The sequence below is a fragment of the Cavia porcellus genome, unplaced genomic scaffold (genome assembly GCF_034190915.1).
Source record: "Cavia porcellus strain 051 isolate PalLab524CR breed Dunkin Hartley unplaced genomic scaffold, mCavPor4.1 scaffold_13, whole genome shotgun sequence".
Classification (NCBI taxonomy): Eukaryota; Metazoa; Chordata; class Mammalia; order Rodentia; family Caviidae; genus Cavia; species Cavia porcellus.
In genome coordinates this window covers 34,558,454-34,575,275 of record NW_026947496.1, presented here as the reverse complement: position 1 = coordinate 34,575,275, position 16,822 = coordinate 34,558,454, and the positions used below count along the sequence as shown (strand labels likewise).

At 45.2% G+C, this 16,822-nt stretch overlaps 2 long non-coding RNA genes across 2 annotated transcripts; one reads left to right on the top strand and one right to left on the bottom strand.

Moving 5' to 3' along the window:
* Positions 1-771: 771 nt before the first annotated feature.
* Positions 772-7,206, bottom strand: LOC134478536 (uncharacterized). The gene is made up of 3 exons (XR_010051237.1): positions 5,180-7,206; positions 4,438-4,521; positions 772-1,337 (listed from the first exon to the last, which is right to left on the bottom strand). It is a non-coding gene; the product is annotated as an uncharacterized LOC134478536 (long non-coding RNA).
* Positions 4,012-11,053, top strand: LOC134478535 (uncharacterized). Its single transcript, XR_010051236.1, has 2 exons — positions 4,012-4,523; positions 9,528-11,053. It is a non-coding gene; the product is annotated as an uncharacterized LOC134478535 (long non-coding RNA).
* Positions 11,054-16,822: the final 5,769 nt, after the last annotated feature.

The following is a 16,822-nucleotide window of genomic DNA, read 5'->3' as shown; positions in this document are numbered from 1 at the left end:
ACTCACATGGTGCCCAATTCAGTGTATCAATGGATTAAGCCGCAGTGTGGTATTTTTAAGACTCTGCCCGGCCAGTGGATAGCGTTCACAAGCATCACATAAGGGCTTGGTCACATCTCACTAGGACTGTCATAAAAGATAACACCCAGAACTGCTTCAGAAAGCAACAAGAATGATGGGATATATTCAAAGAGAGGGATAGTATTTTGAGGGATTAGTGGCAATGTTGTTTATTGTAATAAATTTTAAAAGGTAAACATTCACTGTATATTCTGATCACACCATGCATTCTTCAGACCAGCAGAATTGAGAGCTTCGGAGCCTCTGTGAATTTTTGTGGCTGTGCCCCCAGCCTGGCTACTCTCATCTGTTCCCCCAGTTGTGTCTTTTTTTTTTTTTTGTCTTTTTCCTTTTTATTGGTACCAGGGATCGAATTCACAACTGCCTGCTTATAAGGCAGGTGCTTATGCCGCTGAGCTAAATCCCCAGCCCCTCCCAGTTGTGTCTTACTCTTTCAGCTCTGGGTCATGTTTTCCTTCTGAAACTGCCAGATAGGGCAAAGTAGGTGGTGAATCTGTCAGGACCCAAGGTTGCTGCTACACCTAGGGCAGCACGTGGCAGCCAGGGCAGCACGTGGTCCTGGGGTTAGCACTGCTTGGTTGACCAGTTGGCCTTTTCTCTTTGGTTGGGGGTACCTGAGGCCAGAATGCCATTCTTCTTCTCCACTGCTCCTGACTCCACTGGAGAATTATGGAATGCATGTACTTCCCACATCTAGTGGATCATAGGGCCCAAGCACACCACATAGGGACCAAACCAAAAGGAACACCCTTGTGCTCTGGGGCAAGCCAGCCAGGGCCTCTTGGTGAGCTAAGATACGAGTCCTCAGTTGTGATCTTGCTCTCTGGAAATCTGCCCTCATTGTGTTTACTTTTGGTGGTGGTGGTGGTGGTCTTTCCATTTCCTGTGTTTGAATCTCCATACAAATATCTTTTTGCTGCCTTCGTTTATCCCAATTGAGGGTGACTGATGACTCTCCAGATAGTGGGAGTGGAGGTATGTGGGGGTGCAGCTTGGGGTCAGAGGAGAGGGTGTGGGAGGCAGGGATGGGTAAAGGTCATAACGTGTCTACTCACTGAGCTGCAGCTTTGAGCCTTCAGGGTCCAGTGACAATGGGATGAGTTGTGTGACCTGAGACACGTTGCCAATGGCTCTGCTTGAGTTCTCTGGTCTCTGAGCTGAGGATGAAAGCTGGCTATGGTGAGGATCAAGGAGAAAATGGAAGTGAAGGTGTTTTGCAGGGTCCCAGGTCTTTTCTGAGACCATTGCTAAGGTATCTGGAAGAAAGCAATGGAGGGTTTGGGGGATGATGGTGCCTTAAAGATCCTGATAAATACGAGCTGCCTTTATAGAGTTGAGACTATCTATTAATCATACTTTAATTTCTGTAAAGTGGTGCACTGCTCTCTACTAAGGGCCTGTTAGCACACCAAGATTCACTGTGGTAGTGGTTAACTGTATGTCAACTTGGCTGGGCTAGGGTGCCAGATATGTGATCAAACATTATTCTGGGTGCTTCTGTGAGATTGTGATTCAAATAAGTGGGCTTTGAGTAAAGCAGATCACCTCCTGTAGAATGAATGGGCCCGGTTTAATCAGCTGAAGGCTGGAATAGAATGAAGAAAGAAGAAAGGGTGCCAGCAGACTTTACTTGCCAGATCAGCTCCTCTCTGGACCTCTAGCCTGTTGGTCTGCCATGCAGACTTTGGACTTGCTCACCTCCATAATCACAGGAGAAATCCTTATGTCATATTTTCTCTGTCTTTCTCCCTATCTGTCCCTTTTCCTCTCTGTGACCCCACATCACACAACAGACACACACAGTTTATCAAGTCTGCTTCTCTGGAGATCCTCACTGAAGCATCCTTAGAAATCTGGAGTCCTGAGATAGTTTTGGACTATGCTCTTGAACAGTCACAGTAAATGCGGGGTTTCCAGGGGTGCCACTAGCCTAAGCTTGCTGCTTCCCAGGGAAGCTACCGTAGTATCGAAGTGGGTGATTTGCCCCCATCATATGGTACTGGATGCCCCAGCCCTCTTTTGGGTGGGATCTGGGACTGGGAAAAGTGGAAGTCAGTTTCCTGAGCAGCTTGCACCAGAAGTGTTTTTCACATAAAACAGAGATCACCACCATCTTTACAAATGTGATTCCGGCCCCTCTGAGAGCTCACAGAGGAACTTGGTCTCAGTGTGGCAAGTTTTGTCCAGATGAGGGGCAGCGTTGGCATTCTAGTCCTCCAGGTGGAGAACTGGCTTGAATCATTGGGGGCCACAGAGTAGGTACTTCCAGGAATGACTCAGTCTCAGAGCCTTACAGTTTCACAGGCTGGGAGAAATCTAGCAGATCATGTGGGTTCAGTGCCCTCATTTTAAGAAAGACAAAACCCTAGTTTAAGTAAAATCTTCCATTCATCTGCAATCCCTGTTTGGGAGACCTAAATAAATGCTAACTAGAAGACTGGTTTGAAGAAAGCTTTGACTACAGCCAGGGTTCATTTTGCAAGATGTCTATCTGATTCATTCACTGACATCCGCATGCTTTCATCCATCTACTCCTTTCCCCAGTAAGAAGCTGAGGCACATACACAAAAGCTCAGCCTTGTTTTTCCTTACTCCTTCTCTTTCCTTTTTGTTTTTCTATCTGCATTCTAGCAGAGCTTGGTGCATGCATGGATGAAAGAGAAAGCCCACTTGCTGTCAGTATCCTGGTGATGCTTTGGAATTCTTTAAGTTCCTCCTCGCACGCCGTGGCGGGTACCACATCTGCCAGGACTTTGAATCCCTGACATTGAATATGTGAGAAGAGAGCTTTGTGGAAATATCCAAATTAGCAAAGGGCTGAATACGAGCCTTCCCTGTCCTCTTGGCATCTTCCAATGCCAGAGCTGGGGCAGCCAGATGAAAGCTAAGGACAAATAAATGTAAATAAACCATGCTTGGGAGCTGCAGCTTTCCCATTTCCTGTGGCCTGCGATGGGTCACTGAGTTAAGTATTACAGCTAACTATGAGGGGGACTGAGACAACCCAGGAGCAGTAGTGACGTTGGTTTTTACATGAGCTAAGAGAGGGGCAATTAAATCTTGTGCTTCAGGCCATACAAACTGATCTCCACAGGAGGGCAGGAAATAATTTAATTCTACCCCCACACCCCCCCTCACCCCTCCACAGCTTTGTATAATGGACTCAGTGCAGGACAGGGCAGACAGAGGGAAAGCTGGAAGATGTGTTCCAGGCACCAGGTATTAACCGCTGCACATACTGGGAGCTTGAACTTGATGGGCTGCGGGGCTGATCGGGTGCGGCAGATCCACAGCTTCTTACAGCGCCTCTCTGTCCTTGGTTTATTGCACACAATCTGTACAGGGGCTGTTTTCACACTTAATGGCAATACTGAATCACTATCTATTTCCCATCTTTGCCTGCAAAACAGCAACCCAGATCGAGGCTGTACCATAAATACCCGGCCCCATAAAGTCACTGCTGTAGAGATTTGCCTTTTTGTGTGTGTGCATCTGATTCACGAGTGCTTTGGCAGTCTTCCAGGCTAGAAGAAAGGGGGGAAAAACGGCCGAGCATCCCAGCAGCCTCATTCTGATCTGTGATGCTGAGCAACTCATTTCCACTTCACGGTCTCTGCTGAGCTATGCCTCGGGAAGACAAGTCCCAGCCGTGGCAGACAGGGAGGAGGAGGAGGAGCAGCGGGAAGAAGAGGAGGAGGAGGAGGAGGAGGAGGAGGAAGAGAAAGAAGGGGGCAGGCTAGGAGGGAGGACAGAGCAGGAGAGGGAGGGAGGGAAGATGAAAGCACAAAAGGGCTGTATTTATTAAGCTGTTTTTCTTTTAGTGAAAAGAAACATTTATCAGTGATTTCATATATCATGTGAGAGGTGGCTTCCTGCCAATTTCCAAGAATCCAAACAACCCACTGACATCATCTGCTAAATATAGCCCGGCCTTTGCTGGAGGTGAATAAATAATGTGGCTGGAAAGGAATAGGTTCTCCTCAGCTATGTGTTTATTATGGTCAGGCTGTCAGGCTTGTGTAATCAAAAGAATAATGTCCAGCTCCTAGGAGGCACAGCGGCTAAGCATCTTCAAACACTTTTGGCAGATGACTGATGATTCCCCTTCCTATCACCTCCCCAGGTCACCAGCTGAGCCTGGCCTTGGCAGGGATGGTAGGCACTTCCACTGTTGTATCTTCAAAGCCCTGACGTGTGTGTGTGTGTGTGTGTGTGTGTGTGTGTGTGTATGTGTGTGTGCATGCACGTGTGCTGGGGCACACTGTATTTCTATCTCTGCCCTGCCCTCCAAACCAGTAAAGGAAGATGGCTGGTTTTGTCAAAGGAAACGCACAGAATAAAGACAGACATTCATACCCACAGATGTGGCCGTGAGGTCTTCAGAAGTTAGGGTCGTCAGTGGAATTTGGTGTGAAGATGCCAAGGCTGTTGCTGTTTATTCTGTAAGTTTCCAGATAAGGGAGCTTGTCAGAGGGTGATCGGAGAACTGCCCTTACCCGCCAGGGCCAGGTACCTTTGATTCTAGAGGGTCCCTGAGTGCTTTGGGTTTAGGGGCTGGTGCCTGTCCTTCTGTCAGAAGCCACTTGAAGGATTAAGATTTCTAATGAAACCTTTGCCTCTTCTGCAGCCTCTCCATTTTTCTCCTGCCTCTCTCTCAGGGAAGAGGAGCCTTCTGGAGCTTGCATGTACTTCGAGGAAGGAGCAGCTCCAGAGAGAAGAAAATGGCAGGAAAATTAACACAGGGAGTTAAAGGGACTGTGCATCCCAATAGCTACGGGAAGGTGTTGGATCCTTATGAACATCTGCATGATTTCTCTTCACAGTCAGGGATACAATAGAGGTGGTTACTATGGAAACCAGTGTAAAGGCAGCACAGAGAAAGGAGTGTGCTGGCTAGAAGGAGGGGAGAGGGAAAGACACATAACATAACACTTCTAATCATCAAAGAGAAGTGCTATCGCACTCCTCGTTTCCCATGGGAGAAAATAAGTCAGGAAATGGGGCAATGCTGTGATCACAGGCAGGGTCTGGAACTATTTGGCACTATGATTCCTCCATTCTCTTCCCATAAACCTGAGTATTGAAACTGGGCACTTACTGTAAAGATCATCAGCTGGAAAAGTTATTTCCAAGCTGTTCAGGGTAGTTGGCTCTTCAGCAGACTGTCTGCTGTGCTTGGTCTGCCCATCGCCTTTGGGAACAGTCTTGGAGACAGTGGGTCATTTTTCTGTGGCACAGTTTCATCACTTGGCATCCTCTGCAGAGTGCCAAAGCATCTTACTCAGGAAAGAAATGATAGTGCTGCTTAAGGCAGAGATACTCCAGTGCTGGAAAAAATTGTGTCACTTTTGCCAGAGCCCAGAGGGGCCAGAGGGAGGCTGAAGTCAAAGCCATGTTCACTCCTTGCTGGCTTCATTCTTGTTTCTGTGTGGACGTCAGTGGGGAGGATGTCTTCTCAGGCCGAAGGGGCTTTAACCAGTCACTGGCTCTTTTCTGCAGACTCAAGCATGCAGTCCTTTCTCAGGCCAGTCTGTCCAAAAGTGCGATGCCAGCCACGTAGGTAATTCCAGACATTCTGTTGGCCATGCTCGAAAGGCAAAAGGAACAACAATGACAACAAAAAGTTTTAATAAAATTTATTTAAGCCAGTAAACCCGAAATATAATCATTTTAACAAAATCAATGTGGAAATTATTAAGGAGATATTTTATGGTTTTTTACATTAAATCTTTGAATGTCAGTGTATTTTCTAGCTGTAGTATATCTTAGTGAGCCACTTACATGAGATCAATAGCTGTGTGTGGCTCCTGTATTGATTGCTCAGCTCTAGACAAGGAGAGCACAAAGAAGCCAGAGTAGAGGGCTGGAGCTGGGCATGGTGGTACAGTGCTCAAAAGGGGTGGGAGTTGAGGCAGGAGGATCTCAAGTTTGAGCCCATGCTGGGAAACTTAGTGACTTAGCAAGATGCTGTCTTAAATTAAAAGAAAAAGAGCTGAGGAGGTAGCTCTGTGTGAAGGCTCCTGGTTTGATCCTCGGCACAAAACAAGAAGTAAAAATAAAAACAGGTCTTTAACTCAGGTAATGACTCTAACCACAGGCTTCGAGGTACTATGGAGCAACAATTATGCATGCATCTCTTCTTCTAACAGGTGGTCATTCTTAAATGCTTTTCTTTGCCGCTGGACAGAGGCCACCATGGAAATAAGATGAAACAGTTTCCAACTAACACTGCAATCTAGGGCCAGGACGAACCAGCTGACAACATATTCTTTCTTTCCAAGTGGGCAAGGTGATACAAGTACCATGTTAAAAAAGGTTTTTAACGTCTGAGTTTTCCTCGGGGTAGAAGGGACTACTATTAGATAGGGCACCAGTGGTTTTTAGGATAAGATCATAGCCAATACCAACTCTAGCACAGAATAGGTGTTGATGCAGAGAGCTCCCTTCCCATGCCTTAGCTGCCAGCTCTGGTTTTCCAGTCTCTCCTGAGTGTTCAATCTTCCCAAGTCCCCTGTGCAGGAGAAAACCAGAACTGTGCATTCTTTAGGTGATCAGAAAGCCTGAGTTTACTGCATAGTCACTGCAAGCTGGCAGTTGGGTGCTTTCCCTGTGCAGGAGGATACTAAGACTCACTTAGAAAAACTCCTGCTTTGGAGTTTTGGACATAGGCTACATGCTAAGACATTTAGAAAGATAATTAAAATATATCCTTTACCTCCTGAAGCTACGTTGGTCAATATAATAGTCATCAGCCATATATGGCTAATTAAATTTACATGAGTAAAATTTTAAAAACTCAGTTTTCCATCACAGTGGCTGCACATCAGGAGTTCAGTGTCACATATAGCGAGTGGGTCCTGACTGGGTAGTGCAGGTATAGTGTATCCAAAATCTCAGAAGGTTATACTTGGCAGGACCATTCTGGAACTCTGGTCATCCATTCAATATGCAGCTGTTTGAGATACAGAGACAAGAGGACAGTGTGAGCAAGCTGATCTAAAGCCAGCCAGGAGGGCTCGGACCTCTACTTCCCTGGTTTAGAGATATGTCAGTTTAGGAGGGTGTCTTAACCTCTCTGTGCTTTAGTTTCATCATTTGCAAGATGAGAATGTTCTTAATAGGACTTAATCCAGAGAGTGCTTGCATATATCAGGGATCTTCAATCCCAGGACCCTAGAATGATAATAGTTTGGGCCAGTTAGGAACCAGGCCACAATAGAAGGTGAACAGTGGGTTAGCAAATAAAACTTTGTCTGCATTTACAGCTGTTCCCCATAGCTCACCTGAGTTCTGCTTCTTGTCAGATGAACAGTGGTATTAGATTCTCATAGGAGCTTGAGCTCTACTGTGAATTGTGCATTTAAGGGATTTAGGTTGTATGTTCCTTATGAGAATCTAATGTGTGATGATCTGAGATGGAGCTGAGGCAGTGATGCTAGTGCTGGGAATGTAATTAGTATATATTACAATCATATACTAATAGAAAAAGAGCCTAACTCCTCATTCATAAAAAAATTGTCTTCCATCAAGCTGGCCTCTGGTGCCACAAAGTTTGGGAACTGTTTGTGTACAATAGTGCCTGGCATATTGTAACTTCTCAATAAATGATACCAAGTATTTCTAATCACATTAGCTTATTCCAATACTGGGGAGGGACAGGGTGATGCTGAGAAGTTGGAGGTGCCCTCTTTAACTTTAAAGCTTCTTGGGAGAGGTATTGTATCCCAAAAAATGAGCCCCCAAAATGGTGTCCAAAAATGGGCAAGAAGTCTTTTTTTTTTTTTTTTTTTACTGGTACCGGGGATTGAACTCACGCCTGCCTGCTTGCAAGGCAGGTGCTTATGCCACTGAGCTAAATCCCCAGCCCCAAGAAGTCTTTTTTAAAGAACAAGGAGCACTTTTATTTATTCTGGCACCAGTGACACGGTGCAGTTGGAGTTTGCAAGGCTGTGTAACTAGCTTAAAATTTTGACAGACTTTTATAGAAATGACAATTGCAAAGTAAATGATTTATGAATGTGGATGAGGAATGAGGAAATCCTTTGTTTCCCTTTGCTTGAGGACAGAGAAGATTCCCAGGAATTTATAGTCCTTTGTCAGCTAATTTCAGCACTTAATTTTAGATAACATCTGTCCTTTGCAGAGGGGAACAATGGTTAACATCTCAATCAGGTCATGCAGGAAGATGGCGCATACAGAACAGTATGATGGTGCTATAGTTATTTTATAACAATGTGGTCGGTGCCCCAGGGTGTCCAGTTGTAGAAAATAGTTGCATTTGCAAAGGGAATTAACAAATAATTTTGTCATATAACTTGGGCATTGGCAAACATAATGAAGCTCTTTTTTGATAGTGTACAGCAAGAGGTGAGGTAAAGAGTTTCTCTGGGTTCCAAGCCCTCATGATGTATTTGTTGGCCACCTCTTTGTATAGATTACTGCTGGAAATATAATGATGATGCCAGAGAATCTTCCACATAAAAGTCCCAGATCTGAAGAGGGAGAAAGGCCAAGCTGTCTGAGAAAGGGTGGTGAAAGATTCATGCTAAGTGCTTGAGCTAGGGGGAGGAGTCTAACCCAGGCAGGAGGCCCATGAAGATGACAACAGGTGACCTCTGTAGGACCTTGCACCAACAGGAAGTGGCAGAAGACAGCATGGAGGAGAAAGCAGGTCTTAGGAGTTGATCAAATTTATAAATCTTACACTGATTCTTCACAACAGTTAATTAGCTAGGTGACAAGAGGCTTATGAGCTGTGCTTAGCACTGCACAGAGCAGCCCCCAACCCCTGTGTAACCAGTGGCCTGGAGACTCAATCCCTGTGCTTACTGCACCACAGGAAACCTGGGAGATCAACCAAAGTGCTGCCCTCAGAGACAAACCCAAGCTGAAGAGTCGTGAAGATTGGCCCATTATTATTCTGGTCATTGATTGTTCCTACAAAGTTGAGATGTTAGTGTCTACCACAGTGGTTCATCTAAAGAGACCTAAACAAGTACAAGCTGTGGCAGCTCTAGAGCTAGGAAGGGCCCATTGGTCTAATGTGGAAACATCAAGGCCATATTTGCATGCAAACCAGGTCAAAAGAAAATCCAGGGCACATGTTTCTGGTGGAAGGGAAACAGAGCTGCCTGAGTCACCAGGCTGTCTGTGCTTTTTTTATTGAGCTCTAGTGGTAATGGGGTGCAGGAGGTGGTAGGAGATGTGCAGAGGGGAATAGAATGATTCTCCTGCGTGGCTGGAGCTGATGGCCAGGAGGGATTAGGCCAGCATTGCTCCCAGCTTCTACAGTTTCCCTTCCCGAGGCCCTGGAGGTCCCATAATTCAACTCTTGAATGGGTGTAGGATGGAATTCCAGCACACTTTATGGCCAAGGGCAGAAACACTGTACTTCCCTTTGGCCTTCTCTCTTCCCACCCTTTCCCACCTTTTCTGTTCTTGCTTAGGGCAGAAGAGGCCTTTCCCAGAAGTGCTTTTTGCCTTTCATCCAACAGGACGATGTTCAGATGGAAGTTCTCCAAGAGTGACCACAAACAGGTTTTTCTGGGTTTGTGCAAGGAAAGTCCCTGCATCCCAGGAAAGTCCTAAATCCTTGACCAGCTGGGCCTTCTGGTCACTTGCCCCATGTCCAATTATTGAGGGCTCAAAGTCAGCGTTTGATCTGTACAGAAGCCACATCAGGATCCATCCTTCAGTCCCAGCAAAGAGCTCTACATGTTTAAGTAAGCACAGGACAAGCAGAGTGTCGTCATTTATGCTGCCTCCTTCATTGCCTGACCAGGAGTTGGGTCTTGTCAGGAGACACAGAGCTGCCTGATCTACCATAGTGCAGATCTGAGCTCTGAGTGGTTGGAGGCCCAGGTGGTAATGGATAGATGCAGAGGAGGTGGTGCAGGAGGAGACATAACATCCTAACTGCTGAACTTGTGTGCAGTGGTGAGCTGGCAAATGCTCATTAGTTGACTCCCTGGGGCAGGTAGTAGAGTGAAGCCCTGGATTGAAGCCCTGCATCTGCCAATTTCTTTGGTGTAAACACTTCCATGGATGATTTTCAGCCTGCAATGTGATTCTACTGAGTGCTGCATCAGATGGAGGCTACAACTGATTCCCAAATCAAGGCAAGCTGAATGCTTGTACCCAGTGTGTAACTGACTATGCCCACTGAATGACACAGCCAACTCTCTGCAAAGCATCCAAGATGGAAGATTGTAGGGTGTTACAGTGAGGTTTAGAGATTTGGATATTTCCTGAATGCTGTTCATTGGTACCATAAGCTCACTTCCTCTGACATCGTCAGCATTCAGGTGAGCAGTCCCAAGAAATAGCAGCTGTAAGTGATGGGGGTCAGGTATGAGGAAATGAACAGATGTAATTGTGAGTGATTTGGGATGTCTTCTGAAGCAAGCTAAAGTTGCATTGAGTCTATTTTTTGGGTACAAATAATAGAGAAGGAGGGAAACTAAATGATACTCACTGAAAAACAAAATGGAAAAGGAGAGCAATTGTTGTTCTTCACCACTAGAAAACATTATTTATGTGGATATAACCCAGAATCAATTATTAAATGTCCCTTATAGATAAAGTATAACTTGTAGTCAACTGCAAAGAGGGTTATTTGTTTCACTTAATGATAAATCAAGTGGTGTTTGACCAATTTGATAAAGACAATAAGTCAAACTTAAATGGCTTGGCAGTTGGTGTTGCTCAAACTACAAATCTTATTAAGGAGCCTTTTATATTTAAAATATGCAAAATGCAAACAAAATTTAGTAATGAAAGTAAAACTAAATATTTAATGACATAATTAAGTCTTATTAATGGTATGTTCTTTATTTTGCAGATTAAATATTCACAACAATTATCATCTCTTTCATCTTTATTACTTAAGTGATACGTTTTTCATAATTATTTGTTAGGTATTTTCATTAACATTTGATGAATATTAATAGTTAAAATAAAAAGACAGTTTTTATTTCTGTTGCAATGACTTCATGGTGATAACAATATATAACTGTTTATAATGTGCTCTACTTGTTAATATTTAGATTACTGATTTTGTTGTCACATAATGGAAATGTGGATCTTTGTGGGTGACAAATGACAATCATCAGATTCTTCTATTATTCTTTATTTATTTAGTTAATCTACTATTTTAATATAGCTTCATTGTGGGAGAAATGTGAACTGCAAACTTACAACTAACTAGGAAGTCATATTTTAAGCTTAATTCCTGCTCTTGTGTTAATAATGACTCACATATGCTCTTGATATCCTCATTCATTTCCCATTTTTACCTCATTCACCTTGCAGTTTTGGTCCCTCAGAGTTTATACCTCCTTAGCACGTTATTCCTCCATGACTGTGAGGTTTAGGCTGATGGCTGCAAAGATATTTTCCTTCTGGGAAAAGAACTGGGGTTTTCCATCCTTGACAATACGAAGCAAATGCACAAGGCTCTCCTAATTTTCCAGTTGGGCAGTGACTGCTGAGAGTACGTGGGAATGGCTCCAAGGGACGTGGGCCAAGGATGTGGGATGCATGTGGTGACCATCCCTCCCTGGGCCAAGTGTGGCTGCCACGTTGCCTTCAGTGATACCCTCGAAAGCCCCACTGCAGGCTGGTGGCTCTTGCCAAGGCTTCTGAAAGCTGAAGTGATGCCTTTCAGGAAGATGAGGGTGATGTATTTGAGTCTAATAATCAGGCCCACAATCACACTTCAAAGCAGCCTCTGCATCCTGCTCAGCACTCTTTGATGGATGTGGGTGCAAGCATTAGAGTCCAGACAGAGATGGTGCTAATCAGAACAGGATGCCCTTTGGCTTCCTCTTGGGAAAGCTTTTTCCCCTTTGCAGGAGCTATTTGCATTTTTAAAGCCACAGCCTGTTCAAAAGAGCATTGAGCCCCAGGAACAGATAGCAGGATAAAGAGAGTTCCTAGACATTAGTAACCTATAGGTGAGTCTCCATTTCCATGTGGAGGATCCTTATTTGTTTACAAACAGCTATAATGTATTGAGGCTCTATCATGTTGGGTCTTTCCAGTTCAATTTCTGAACCTCTCAAAGCCCCTGCTGAGGAGGTGGAGTTACTCAGATTGTGAATGTGCAGGTGGAAGCGGTGTGTCAACCTCTCTTCAATGTCTCTGGGCTAGTGAGGGCATGGCTGAGATTCCAAACTGGATCTTCCAACTCAAACAAAATCCTGTGCACTTCTCACCACAGCTTCACACCACTCCTTCGCTGCCTTTTTTTTTTTTTTTTTTTTAAGGTAGCTATGTAGGACATTGCCTCCAGATAAATAGCATTGTTACGAAAAGTCCAAATATTCACAAAAACAAGCCCAGTGTGATGGCACATGCCTGTAATGAGGCAGGAAGATTGCCATGAATTTGAGGCCAGCCTGGGCTACATAGTGAGTTCAAGGCCAGTGTGAGCTATATAGTGAGACCCCGATTCAAAAACAAAACAAAACTATGCACAAAAATACGGGTCCAACCTCATTTACGAAGTAAGGGATAGAAATTTGGGGGTGGGAAGATACCCCTGCATTGTTCCTGATCCTGCTATGCTTACTATCTACATTGACTATTTGGCCTGGAGTAGAAAATGTGTTCACTCTGGATCTTTATGTGTGAGTGTTTGCCCTTCTAGTCAAGCTGTCCTCACACCCTCCTGAGATGGAGCCAGCCAGAAGACAGTATCTCTCCCAGGATACTGAAAGGATAAAAGGAACTGGCCAAGGGTAACCAACACCCAAGTCTTGATGTCACATGCTTAAGCCACTTATGCTACATGACTCCCCAGCTATAGCCACATCCAGGAACAACAGCTGCCCTCACTGCCCATGGGTAGGTGACACTGGGGGAGCAGGTAAAGAAGGTCATGTAAGGGTTGGTCCACACCATACCTTGGGGAGCCCTAGGAGTAGGCAGTGCTAAGATAGCACCTTCAACATGGCCTTGGGAAACCGACCTCAGTTTCTACCTTCTTGCTTTTAGCCCATGAAGGAAAAACACATTAGCTCACAAGGCCAAACATAGTCTCCCAAAGCCTGCAGACCACACGCAGTGGTGACCACACATGGTGACGTCAGCTGCCCAAGCCCTGTCTGTAACATCTCTTCTTGCTGAGCCGGCAATGTGACCATTGTTTATTACCTACTGAGCCCAAGCTCCATATTTGGCTCTGCATGCAAGATTGATAGATTCTTCCTGTCACCGGCCTCACTCTGGTGGCAGCTCTCCAGGTCTCTTCTGTGCCCCCTCCCTTCCTTCACCTTCCAACAATCCAGGGATAGAACTGGCCTCCCATGTTTCCCTGCTGCTGTTGTGGCAGCCCCTTTTAAAAAAGACGTTTCCTTGGGAGGATGGAGCTGATGATGGATGCCCAGCCAGCCGTCACGCTCAGGAATCTGTAGGTCGTGAATTAGCTTTGCTAGGGCAGCTGCTGACAGTTCATGGGGCCTTTCTGGAATCATCTCCCTTCCCACCTGCCCTGGTTCCCTGTGTCTTCAGAGAACAGAGGCATTAAGACTGGAGGCTAAAAGTTGGGCACACACCACATGTGGTGGGGGGAGAGGAGTTTGGATGTAATGCCCAATTATCTTGCCTGGGGCTGGGGGGATCTGACTTGGAGTATGGGATGAGGGTAATGTAGAGCTGGGAACCAATTTTATTTTGTCCTAAAGCAAGCTGCTAAAGCTTCATGGGAGACTCAATCTTGTACTGGTCCTATAGAAATAAGTATTATAGCTTCAAATGAGGAAAGATGTTTTGGAAGGTTGGAAGACAGTAAGGCATAGGGACAGTGTCCCAATCACTGGGTTCTTGCTCTGTCACCAACTTTCTTTATGACCTCCGGTTTTGTGGCCTTGAAGGCCACGCTCACCTTCCTGACCTAGGGAGTGTCTGTTTCACTAATTTGACTGAAGATGGAGAGGTTGCCAAGCTATAACTGGAGATTGAGTACCTGACACTGCAAAGAAGGGACAAAAGCATGTGTACCACCCACTCAGTGGCCTGATGTCTTAGAACTAATGGCTGTCGTCTTGCCCTGGACCCAGGAGGCTTCTGGTTCAGTGGAACTACATAGTGGCTTTTCTTTTTTCTTGTCTTTTTCCTGGTACCGGGAACGAACTCACGACTGCCTGCTTGCAAGGCAGGCACTTATGCCACTGAGCTAAATCCCCAGCCCCTATAGTGGCTTTTCTAACTACATCAAAGTCATTCTCAGATTCTTCAAACACCAACTGGGTGTCCTACAACTCAGCTCAATTCTGATACTAACTGCTTGGAATTAGCCCAGACTGCTCCACAGGTCTGGTCTTTTTTCAGATGCAAGCTATGGACAAGGTCTCTAAGTGTTATAGTTTTGGTTCCCCCAAATTCATATATTGATAACTCATTTTCACTGCAATAGTATTAAGGGGTGGGGTCTTTGGGTGATTAATTCTTGAGAGTGGAGCCTTCAGGATGGGATTTTATTTATTTATTTATTTTTTTGTCTTTTTCCTTTTTATCGGTACCAGGGATCAAACTCACGACTGCCTGCTTGCAAGACAGGCGCTTATGCCACTGAGCTAAATCCCCAGCCCCAGGATGGGATTAATACCTTCACAAAAGAGGCTCAAGGAAGCTCATTCACCTCTTTAGACATGAGAGACACTCAGAACTTGCTATGGATGTGATCCCTCACTAGACATGGGATTTACTGGTGTCTCCATCTTGGACTTCCTGGCCATCAGAACAGTTAGCCATAGGTTTCTGCTCTTTATGTAAGATGCTGAGATATTTTGTTATAGTTCTCCTAACTGACAAGATGTCTGTGATTAAATTGCTGGTCATGGCTGATTGAGCTCTAATCCCAACCCCTCTTTCCTCTCTGGAGATAAAATGGGGATGGTGGGATTAAATCCATTCCCCTTGTCATTTGATAGGTTTCTCTGGCACCCCTCAGCAAGATATTTCAGGAGTTTAAACTTAAATATGGTCCAAAGGGACTTATGATGAATAACAAAAGACAATTCTTTCACTTAGGAAATTCTAAGGGGTTTAGGAGCTCCATACCCGGAACTGAAGACAAAAACCTAATATATACAGATATATTAGATTGCAGGTGGCTAGAAATGCTACATAGAGCGCATCCATAACAGGAGAGGCTGAAAGAGAGTTTAGACCCCTTGAAAGGAGCTGTCTAGGTTAAGGTTTGCTTATTGCTGTAGCGTTGTGCTAGTCTGAACACTTGGCCAGGTTACACATACTTTTGAACCTTGTTCATGCCATCCATAAATGGTGTTGAGAATTGCAGTACTTCCAAGTTAATATAATAAGACTAAATTTTTGCACTATGTTTTGTCCTGTGCACTATGCTTTGCATATATCAAACATTCAGTTAACCTAAGCTATTCTTCTTGGATGATCATGGACATGAACAGAACTAAGGAGAACCTCAGGGAATATGAACAAATGCATGTGGCTCAAGCCCTGGCTGTGTAATTGACTGATTCTCCTGTGCTCATCTACACCAGGCAATGGGCTCCTGGATAACTGCTCAGTGGTCTGTGAGGTGACCTGTCCTTCTTCACACTGAGGGTACAAGAGGGCTCTTCTCCCAGAATGAGGGTCCTGGAGGCCTGTGGATTTTGCCATAGAATGCAGATCTGGAAATGCCCCTAATTAAAAAAAAAAAAAAGGTCCACTTTGAAGCAACCACCATAAGATGAACCAGAATATTCTTGCAATAAAACCAAAACATTTAATCAAAACATGAGAGAGGGCCATGTTCTTGTGACCAGGTCTTTCAATTTTTGATATTTATGCTCCAAGAAAAGATAAGAAAAGCTGGTGCTCTAGGGTTCCAGATACCTTAGAAGAAGGTGTGAGGATCCTCAAGGATGGCAGTGGTTGCTTTGGGGGATCCTATAGGGCTGGAGGATGTTTTTGGGATTGCAGCCAGCTGGTCGGTATGCGCTGAGCCAAAGGTAACCCAGTGTAAGGACCAGGTTTGCACCTCAATGAATATTAGCTCTATGAGCTATATCTGCCACTATAACACCCCACCAAGGAAAACAGGAGTAGACAGTGGCTGAAGACTTCACATCAACTGTTTCCTTCTGCATACCCAACACCCCAGTGGGTTCTTTCCTGCCCTGCCCTGCAAAAAACCAAACCAAACCAAACCAAAAACACAGTACCCTGTATTAGAACCTTATGTGGGTCAGGTCTGTCACTCACATCTCTGCAGCCTTGTGGGTGCTGCTATGTCTCCCCAAGATTGAAGGGTCAGGGATGCAGCTTCCTGGACTTTGTGACTAACACTTCTGACTATTGGTCCAGGCCTGGGACAAATATGTCCACAGCCCAGCTGCTGCCCTTCACTCTGGGTGGACCCACAGAAGCCAGTGCCAGGCTGCCGGGCTTGTAGTTCATCGCCTATCACTGCTCAGTTAAAGGACAAGAGGGAGACTACCGAAAAAACATGGCATTTTGGAACCTTGTGGTGCTCTTTGTAGTCTCCTTGGCCTGAAGCCTGCCTGGAGATGCATAGGAGGGCTCCCAACCACAGAGAAAATGAGATGCCCTCTCATGTGCACAGCTGTGAAGACAGCTTGTCCTCCCTTCCTTCTGGAACTCCCTGAAATCCAAGGCACACACTTGGTGTCTCTCTTTGGGGCTCAGAATAATGAAAGTCAAGGATCTGCCACACACCAGCTGGACTTATCAATCCCAAGGGTCACCACGGGAG